The sequence below is a fragment of the Tachyglossus aculeatus genome, unplaced genomic scaffold (genome assembly GCF_015852505.1).
Source record: "Tachyglossus aculeatus isolate mTacAcu1 unplaced genomic scaffold, mTacAcu1.pri scaffold_123_arrow_ctg1, whole genome shotgun sequence".
NCBI lineage: Eukaryota > Metazoa > Chordata > Mammalia > Monotremata > Tachyglossidae > Tachyglossus > Tachyglossus aculeatus.
Window position 1 is genome coordinate 191,218 of NW_024044852.1, and position 9,811 is coordinate 201,028.

At 45.6% G+C, this 9,811-nt stretch overlaps 1 pseudogene; it reads right to left on the reverse strand.

The window, feature by feature from the left end:
- Positions 1-4,884: 4,884 nt before the first annotated feature.
- LOC119922740 lies at positions 4,885-5,832 on the reverse strand (annotated as a pseudogene).
- Between the last annotated feature and the right edge of the window lie 3,979 nt (positions 5,833-9,811).

Sequence of the window (9,811 nt, forward strand, 5' to 3'; positions counted from 1 at the left end):
GTCATTTGCATAGAGGCCTTTCATGGTTAAGTCTTCTTTTCCCTGCTCCCTCTCCCTTTTGTGTCATCTACGCATTTGTATCTGTGACCTCTGGGCACTTGACATTCACCCCACACTCAGCCCCACTGCACTTATGTACATATCCATAATTATTTTATTTATATTAACATCCATCTCCCTCTCTGGCCTGCAAACCTGTGGGCAGGGAGCATGTCCACCAACTCTGTTGTATTGTACTCTTTCAAGCGCTTAGTACAGTGCTTTGCACACGGTAAGTGCTCAATAAATACCAATGATTGATTGATAGAGGTGGTAGATAAAGACATATGAATGCATAAAGTCCTCAAGAGGGTAAGTGCAGAATGTGCAAAGTAGGGGCCCAAAAGAGAGCCTGTGGGACAATGACAATTAGCAGATGAGAGGGAAAAGAGTTGCCAATAAACAAGATGAAGGGGTTACCATCTCTGGAAGAAGACAGATTTCCTAGGGATGAATTTTCTCATGGCCTCTCTCATGTCCTTGTTCCTCAGGCTATAGATGAAAGGGTTCAGCATGGGGATAATTACTGTGTACATCATAGATGCTATAGAGCCCTTCTGTGGTGCATAGGTAGACCTGGGGCTGAAGTAGACCACAAAGGCACTGCCATAGAACAGAAAGATCATGGACAAATGAGAGCCACAAGTGGAGAAACCTTTGCCTCTTCCCCCCACGGATAGGATTCTCAATATGGAGACGTTGTGACTGTAAGAGAACAGGAGGCCTGTGAGGGCACCTAGTCCTAGCAGAGCTCCAATAACAAAGAGCAGTATTTCACTGATGAGTGGATCAGTGCAGGAAGGTTTTGGGATCTGGTTGGTTCAAGGAAGAATTGATAGACTTTATTGTCTGCACAGAAGGATAAGCGAACCACCAACAGGGTGTGTGTCAGGGCAGGGAGAGAACTAATGATCCAGGAACCAGCAGCCACCAGGGCACAGAGCCGTGGGCTCATGATGGTGGTGTAGTGGAGGGGGTGGCATAAGGCCACATAGCAGTCTTAAGCCATTCCTTTGAGGAGAAAGTGATCCAGACTTACAAATAGAATGAATACATTTGCGCCAGACAACCAGTGTAGGATATGGATTTACTGTGGATCTGAATGTTGACCAGCACTCCATTTCCCAAGCTTGGAACTCTTTCCCTCTTTAGAGACGACAGCTCTCCTTGCCTTCAAAACCCTTCTAAAATCCCATCTCCTCCACGTAGCTTTTTCCCTGTTAATTCCTAACAATTTCAATCTTGTCACCTAACAGCCACTTTTAACACTTTTGCATTTATACCCAACCTCAGCATTTGGGTATTTATTTATGCATAATCAATTTACATTCAATTATTTATTCAGCCATTTTACCCTACCTCTTATATCCTTGTTATTCCTTCTCCTTCCACTATTAGTAAATGATTTCTTTCCTATTAAGTTGAAATTTCCTGTAGACCATATACAGGATAGAAAGAACATCGATTCTTTTGAAATGTGGTGTTGGAGAAGGCTTTTGTAAATACCATGGACTGCCCAAAAGGCAAACAAATGGATTTTAGAGCAAATTAAACCAAAGTGGTCTTTGGAACATCAAATGACTCGACTTAGATTAGTGTATTTTGGACACATAATCAGGAGAACTAATTCTCTGGAGAAGACACTAATGCTAGAAAAAGTCCAGGGAAAATGTGGAAGAGGCAGACCAGCAGCTAGTTGGATAGAGACCGTAACAATGGTAATGGAAGAATCATTAGAAATACCGCAGATTATGGCAGAGGACAGGATGTTCTGGAGAAAGTATATTCATGGAATTGCTATGAATCGGAAATGACTCGACAGCACTTAATAATATTAATAACAGACCATATATTTGGCTTTTTGTGTACTCTCCCACAGAGACTGCTCAGTAAATACCATTGATTGATTGATTGATTGAATAATTGAATAATTTCCCCCAACATTTGCATTTTCAACCTAAGTTCATGTTCATCTCTTTTCATGTGCATTTGCAAGTGTAGCTGTGTGTGTGTGTGTGAGTGTGTGTGTTGCCTGGTCTCTCCCAGTGAGTCAATCGTATTTATTGAGCACTTACTGTATGCAGAGCAGTGTACTAAGCACTTGGGAGAGTACAATATTCATTCAATCGTATTTATTCATCATCATCATCATCATCAATCGTATTTATTGAGCGCTTACTATGTGCAGAGCACTGTACTAAGCGCTTGGGAAGTACAAATTGGCAACATATAGAGACAGTCCCTACCCAACAGTGGGCTCACAGTCTAAAAGGGGGAGACAGAGAACAAAACCAAACATACTAACAAAATAAAATAAATAGAATAGATATGTACAAGTAAAATAAATAAATAAATGAATAGAGTAATAAATATGTACAAACATATACATATATACATATATACATATGTATATACATACATATATATAGAAGATTATACAGGTGCTGTGGGGAAGGGAAGGAGGTAAGATGGGGGGGATGGAGAGGGGGACGAGGGGAAGAGGAAGGAAGGGGCTCAGTCTGGGAAGGCCTCCTGGAGGAGGTGAGCTCTCAGCAGGGCCTTGAAGGGAGGAAGAGAGCTAGCTTGGCGGATGGGCAGAGGGAGGGCATTCCAGGCCCGGGGGATGACGTGGGCCGGGGGTCGATGGCGGGACAGGTGAGAACGAGGTACGGTGAGGAGATTAGTGGCAGAGGAGCGGAGGGTGCGGGCTGGGCTGTAGAAGGAGAGAAGGGAGCTGAGGTAGGAGGGGGCGAGGTGATGGAGAGCCTTGAAGCCCAGGGTGAGGAGTTTCTGCCTGATGCGCAGATTGATTGGTAGCCACTGGAGATTTTTGAGGAGGGGAGTAATATGCCCAGAGTGTTTCTGGACAAAGATAATCCGGGCAGCAGCATGAAGTGTGGATTGAAGTGGAGAGAGACACGAGGATGGGAGATCAGAGAGAAGGCTGATGCAGTAGTCCAGACGGGATAGGATGAGAGCTTGAATGAGCAGACCACTGTACTAAGCGCTTGGGAAGTACAAGTCGGCAACATATAGAGACGGTCTCTACCCACCACTGAGCTCACGGTCAATATAACAGAAACAGACACATTACCTACCTAAAACGAGCTTACAGGCTAAAGGGAGCTTACAGTCTAGAGGGAGCTTACACCTGAGATTGTAAACTCAGGAGGATGGACCACAAGAGGTTTAGCTCTTACAAGAGAGCCTCAGAGCAGTGCCAGAGAGCTTACTGTGTGCAGAGCACTGTACTAAGCGCTTGGGAAGTACAAGTCGGCAACATATAGAGACGGTCCCTACCCACCAATGAGCTCACGGTCAATATAACAGAAACAGACACATTACCTACCTAAAACGAGCTTACAGGCTAAAGGGAGCTTACAGTCTAGAGGGAGCTTACACCTGAGATTGTAAACTCAGGAGGATGGACCACAAGAGGTTTAGCTCTTACAAGAGAGCCTCAGAGCAGTGCCAGAGTCTCTAGGGTTTAGTGGGGAGTCTAAGGATAGCCAGCTGTGGCAGGTTAGGTCCAGCAGGCTCATATTTTTCCCAGTGGAAGGCCTCCTGGTTTGGGCTGGTTCCAGCTCTAGAGTACAGTGCCCAACTGGGTTGGATTTTGAAACCCTTGAGAGTTCCAGCATCTACCTCATAATCAACAGCAGTAATTAGTCAGCTACTGTGGGCAGATCACTGTGCTCAGTGCCTGGGAAACATACGAAAGAGGCAAAAGGCAACCTCATCCTTTGAGGCATTCAAAATCTTAGGTGGGGCAGAGAGGACCAGAAATCACCTCATATATAATAGGTTAAATAGTAAAAACATAAGTACAAGTAATGAAAATAAAAGTGAAGACTCCAACAAATGAATGGGAAGCAGCATGGCCTAGCAGATAAAACATGGGCCTGGGAGCTGGAGGACCTGGATTCTAATCCCAAATATGCCACTTGCCTGCTGCATGACCTTAGGGCAGTCACTTAACTACTCTGTGCCTCAGTTTCCACAACTGCAAAATAGGGATTCAATAGCTGTTCTCCCTCCTACTTAGACAGTGACTCCCATGAGGGACAAGGACTGTGTCCGACCTTATTAACTTGTATCTACCCCAGCCCTCAGAACAGTGCGAGACTCATAGAAAGTGCTTAACAAATACCGTAAAAAGGAAATAAATAAATAGCAAATAAATCAAAGAATCCTAAGGTGGCTGAAGGAGAAACTTGACCAAGAAAGTGGGGCATGAATCAGGGAATGCTTCTCAGAGGAGGTAGCATGGCTTAGTGGAAAGAGCATGCATCTGGGAGTCAGTAGACCAGGTTCTAGTCTCAACTTTGCCACTTGCCTGTTTTGTGACCTTGAGCAAGTGCACTTAACCTTTGTGTGCCTCAGTTTCCTCATCTGTAAGATGGGGATAAACTACCTGATTTCCCTCTGTCTTAGACTGGGAGCCCAGAGTGATCCAGGGACTTTGTCCAAATTGATTATCTTGGACCTACCCCAGTGCTTCATACAATGTGGGGCATGTAGTAAACACTAAATAAATTCCATCATCACCATCATCATCGTCATCATGTGTTCTTTTAGGAGGTATTTGAAGGATGAGGGGGACATGACTAGGCAGGCTGGAGTGAGAAAAGCATGAAAAAAGGACTTCAAAGGGCCTTAGAGGGTCTTCACTGGATCTAGTATGGCCAGGATGATAAATGTTAGTAAGACCTCTTTACTGGAAATTGAAATTGAGGAAATGGAATGTGATCCATTGAGGTCTAATTGATCTTGCCCAGAAATGACCCAGAGACCCATGTGAATTTACCACATCCTTACTGCCATCCGGGTATCAAAGAGTAGGAATCACAGCATCTGGGAGAAGACAATTTTCCTGCAGAACACATTTCTCAGGGCCTGTTTCATGTCCTTGTTCCTCAGGCTGTAGATGAAAGGGTTCAGCATGGGGGTGACCACAGTATACATCACAGATGCTATCGAGCCCTTTCTGGCTGTTTGGGGAGACGGGGGGCTGAAGTAGACCCCAAGGGCAGTGCCGTAGAACAGAGAGACCACGGACAGGTGAGAGCCACAGGTGCTGAAAGCTTTACATTTTCCACTGGCAGATGGGATTCTCGATATGGTGGAGATGATGCGCGTGTAAGAGAAGAGGAGGCCAGTGAGGGGAACTACAGCTAGCACCACTGCAATGACGAACACCACCACTTCATTGATGAGGATGCTGGAACAAGAAAGCTTTAGGACCTGGTAAAGGTCACAGAAGAAGTGAAGGATTTCATGATTGCAACAGAAGGATAAGCGAACCACCAATAGAATGTGTGTAAGGGCATGGAGGGAACTGATGATCCAGGACCCAGCAACTATCAGGGCACAGAGCCGTGGGCTCATGATGGTGGTGTAGTGGAGGGGTTAGCATATGGCCACATAGCGGTCATATGCCATCCCAGTGAGGAGAAAGTGGTCCAGGCTTACTAACAGGATAAAGAAATACATTTGCACCAGGCAGTGAGCATAAGATATGGATTTGTTGTGCGTCTGAATGTTGACCAGCATCTTGGGGACAGTGGTGGACAGGAAGCAGATGTCGGCCAGGGAGAGGTTGGTGAGGAAGAAGTACATGGGGGTGTGCAGGTGTGGGCTGGAGCCGATGGCCAGGACAATGAGCAGGCTCCCCAGGACCCCAAGCAGGTACATCCAGAGGAACAGCATGAAGAGAGGCTGCTGCTGCTCTGCCCGCTCGGACAGTCCCAGGAGGAAGAATTCCGAGACGCTGGTTTGGTTTCCCCTCTCCATGGGGCCAGAGGATCTGCTGAGGGAGACGTGGCAGAAGAATGGGATGAAGGAGTAATTACATCATGGTTCTGCTTGACTCTTAGGAGAATCACTCGATTAACTTGTATCTACTTCAGCACATATCAAGCACTTAATACATACTATTATTATTATCATTATCATTATCGTATTATTATTTGTAAAGCAGGTAGAATGGGCAGAGTTAGCAGTGAGAAGGACTCCCTTCACTTTGTATCGGGCACAACCCCAGCCATTCAACTGTAAATTGAATTTGTCCATTGGGCTTGCATTTAGTCACTTACTTCAATCTACTGTTCCTACTATCCATCCTCTCTGACATCCTGGGTTGGGCTCATTTCTTTGAAGTTCTCCTGAAATTCCACCTTCTCCCTGCTTAAGCTCAACTTTCCCAGGCCACCCATCCCAAAAAAGGCCCTTAGCCCTTAAGCTCATATATGTTAGTAATTATATATATATATATATATTCACCTCAGATGAACTTACACATTACTCTATCCTTATTTATCTTTCCTTAATTCTGCTAATTTTGCTAATTTTGCCATTGTAATTTTGTAATCATGAGTGAATGACTTGTGTTTGTCAATCCCCCCATTAGGCTATAAGCTCCTTGAGAGCAGGGTGCAATCAAGCAGAAACTCCTTACCATCAAGTACATATTTACTATTCTATTTATTTTATTTTGTTAATATGTTTTGTTTTGTTGTCTGTCTCCCCCTTCTAGACTGTGAGCCCGCTGTTGGGTAGGGACCGTCTCTATATGTTGCCAACTTGTACTACCCAAGCACTTAGTACAGTGCTCTGCACACAGTAAGCGTTCAGCATTGTTTTTGTTTTTATGCCCTTCCATTCTCTCCTGGTGTGTCTCTCCCATCAGGTCATTCAGCTTCATGGAGAGGGGAAACCAAAGCAGCATCTCGGACTTCCTCCTCCTGGGACTGTCTGATGGGGCAGAACAGTGGCAACTCCTCTTTGTGCTGTTCCTCTGGATGTACCTGCTCGGGGTCCTGGGGAACCTACTCATCATCCTGGCCATCGGCTCCGACCACCACCTGCACACCCCCATGTACTTCTTCCTCACCAACCTTTCCCTGGCTGATGTCTGCTCCCTATCCACCACGGTCCCCAAGATGCTGGTCAACAACCAGACCCACAGCAAATCCATAACCTACGCTGGCTGCCTGGTGAAATGTATTTCTTCACTCTGTTCATAAGTCTGGACCACTTTCTCCTCACCGGGATGGCCGCTACGTGGCCATATGCCACCCCCTCCACTACACCACCATAATGAGCCCACGGTTCTGCGCCCTGGTGATTGCTGGATCCTGGATAGTCAATTCTCTCCATGCCCTGTCACATACTTTAATGGCACTTCGATTATCCTTCTGTTCCAATCATGAAATCCTTCACTTCTTCTGTGAACTTTACCAGGTCCTAAGGCTTTCCTGCACTGACACCCTCATCATTGTTGCATTGTTGTTTACAGTGCTAGTGGTGCTGGGTGTAGTTCCCCTCACTGGCCTCCTGTTCTCTTACGCTCGCATCGTCTCCACCATTCTGAGACTCCCATCTGCTGGGGGAAGGAACAAAGCTTTCTCCACCTGTGGGTCTCACCTATCTGTGATCTCCTTATTCTATGGCACCGGCCTCATGGTCTACTCCAACCCCACACCTACCTACACATCCTGGCAGGGCTCAATAGCATCTGTGGCGTATGCGGTGGTCACCCCCATGCTGAACCCCTTCATCTATAGCCTGAGGAACAAGGACATGAAGCAGGGCCTGAGAAAACTCGTCAGTAGGAAAAATGTCTTCTTCCAGAAAGCGAGATTCCTCCTTTGTAGAACCTGGAAGGCTGAAGAATGTGGTGGATTCACCTGAGGTTCAAGTTATTGGGTCCTTACTAACCAACGTTAGCCGGACCTCAGTCGACCACATGCCATTTTTCTGATAATTTACTTTTGTGTCTGTCTCCCCAGCTAGATTGTAAGTTCCTCAGGGGCAGGGATCTTGTCTCAAATTCTGTTGTACTCTCCCAAATGCTGTGTACAGCGCTCTGCACAGAGTAAGTGCTCAATAAATATGATCGACAGACAGATACAAGAGAATTAGACCGGACACTGTCCCTGTTCCATACAGAACTCACAGTTCAAGAGATGGGGAGAACAGGGATCTTACCCCTATTTTACAGAGAGGTCAAATGACTTGCTCAGGCTGACACAGCAGGCCAGTGGCAGAGGTGGGACTGAAACCCAGGTCTTCTGATTCCCAGACCCCCACTGATTTCCTGGGACCACGTCCACTAACTATTATTGTCTTGGGCAGTCTAGCCTAAACAAAAACTTTCTAAAACTTTTTCAATCAATCAATCATTCACATTCGTTGAGCACTTACTGTGTGCAGAGTACTGTACTAAACACATGAAGTCCATAGCTTCCGCTTTTTCTCTCCATGGGGAAGCGGCATTCATTCACTTGTATTTATTGAGCGCTTACTGTGTGCAGAGCACTGTACTAAGTGTTTGGGAAGTACAAGTCGGCATGACGTAGTGGATAGAGCGTGGACCTGAGAGTCAGAAAGTCATGAGTTCTAATCCCGGCTCCACCTCTTGTCTGCTGTGTGAACTTGGGCAAGTCACTTCACTTCTCTGTGCTTCAGTTACCTCATCTGTAAAATGGGGATTGAGACTGTGAGCCCCATGTGGGACAGGGAATGTGTCCAACCTGATTTGCTTGTATCCACCCCGGCACTTAAATCAGTTCCTGGCACATAGTAAGCACTTGACAAATACCATAATTATCATTATTATTATCATTATTATTATTATTAAATCTCTCCCCAGAATATTGGCAAAAGGCCATGCTGGGACGTAGCATTGCCTAGTGGAAGGAGAGCAGGGCTGGGAGTCAAAGGACCTGGGCCCTAATCCCAGCTCTGAGAATTGCTTGCTGTGTGACCTTGGGCAAGTCACTTAACTTCTCTGTGCCTCAGTTTACTCAACTGTAAAATGGGGATTAAATGGGGATTCAATACCTCTTCTCTCTCCTACTTAGATTGTGAGCCCCATGTGGGACAGGGACTGTGTCTGACCTAATGAACGTGTACCTAGCCCAGTGCTTTGAACAATGTTTTGATGCATAGTAAGCACTTAACAAATATCATTAAAAATATCCAGCAAACCATGCCCCCTCCTTCAAAGCCCCTTGAAAATGGCACTGCCTACAAGATGCATTTCCTGATTAATCCTCACCTTTCTGTGTCGACCATCCTGTCAGCCACCTTAGCTTTTCTGTGTACATCTGTTGATGTAAATAGGTAATTACTCATTCAACTGCTCAGTTTCATTCTTTTCATTTGAATCTACACTCATATCTATGCTAATTAGTTTCTGCTCCTCTCTAGGAGCTTTTGAAGTCCTCGAGGACAGGGATCATGTCTTTTAAATGGTATTTGTTAAGCCCTTACTATTTGCCAGGCACTGTACTAAGCACTGGGCTTGATAAAAGTTACTAGGTTGGACGGTCTTAATCCCCATTTTACAAATGAGGGAACTGAGGTACAAAGACCTGCCCAAGGCCACACAGCAGACAAGCGGTGGAGCTGGAATTAGATCTCACGTCATTTAACTCCTAAGCCCATGCTCTCTCCACAAGGCCATGCTGTCTTTACTTCTGTTCTATTCTCCCAAGAGAAGTAGCATGGTCTAGTGATCTAGTGGTCTAGATTGTGAGCTATTTGAAGGCAGGGGTCATGCCCACTAATTCTACTGTACTTTCCCAAGCAATTTGGTACAGTCCTTTGTGCTGAGTAGGCACCCTGTCAGTCGATCAATCAATGGTATTTATTGAGTGCTTACTGTGTGTAGAGCACTGTACTAAGCACTTAGGAGAGCTCAATACAACAGAGCTGGAACACACCTTCCCTGCCCACGAGGAGTTTACAGTCAAGCGGGAGAGACAAA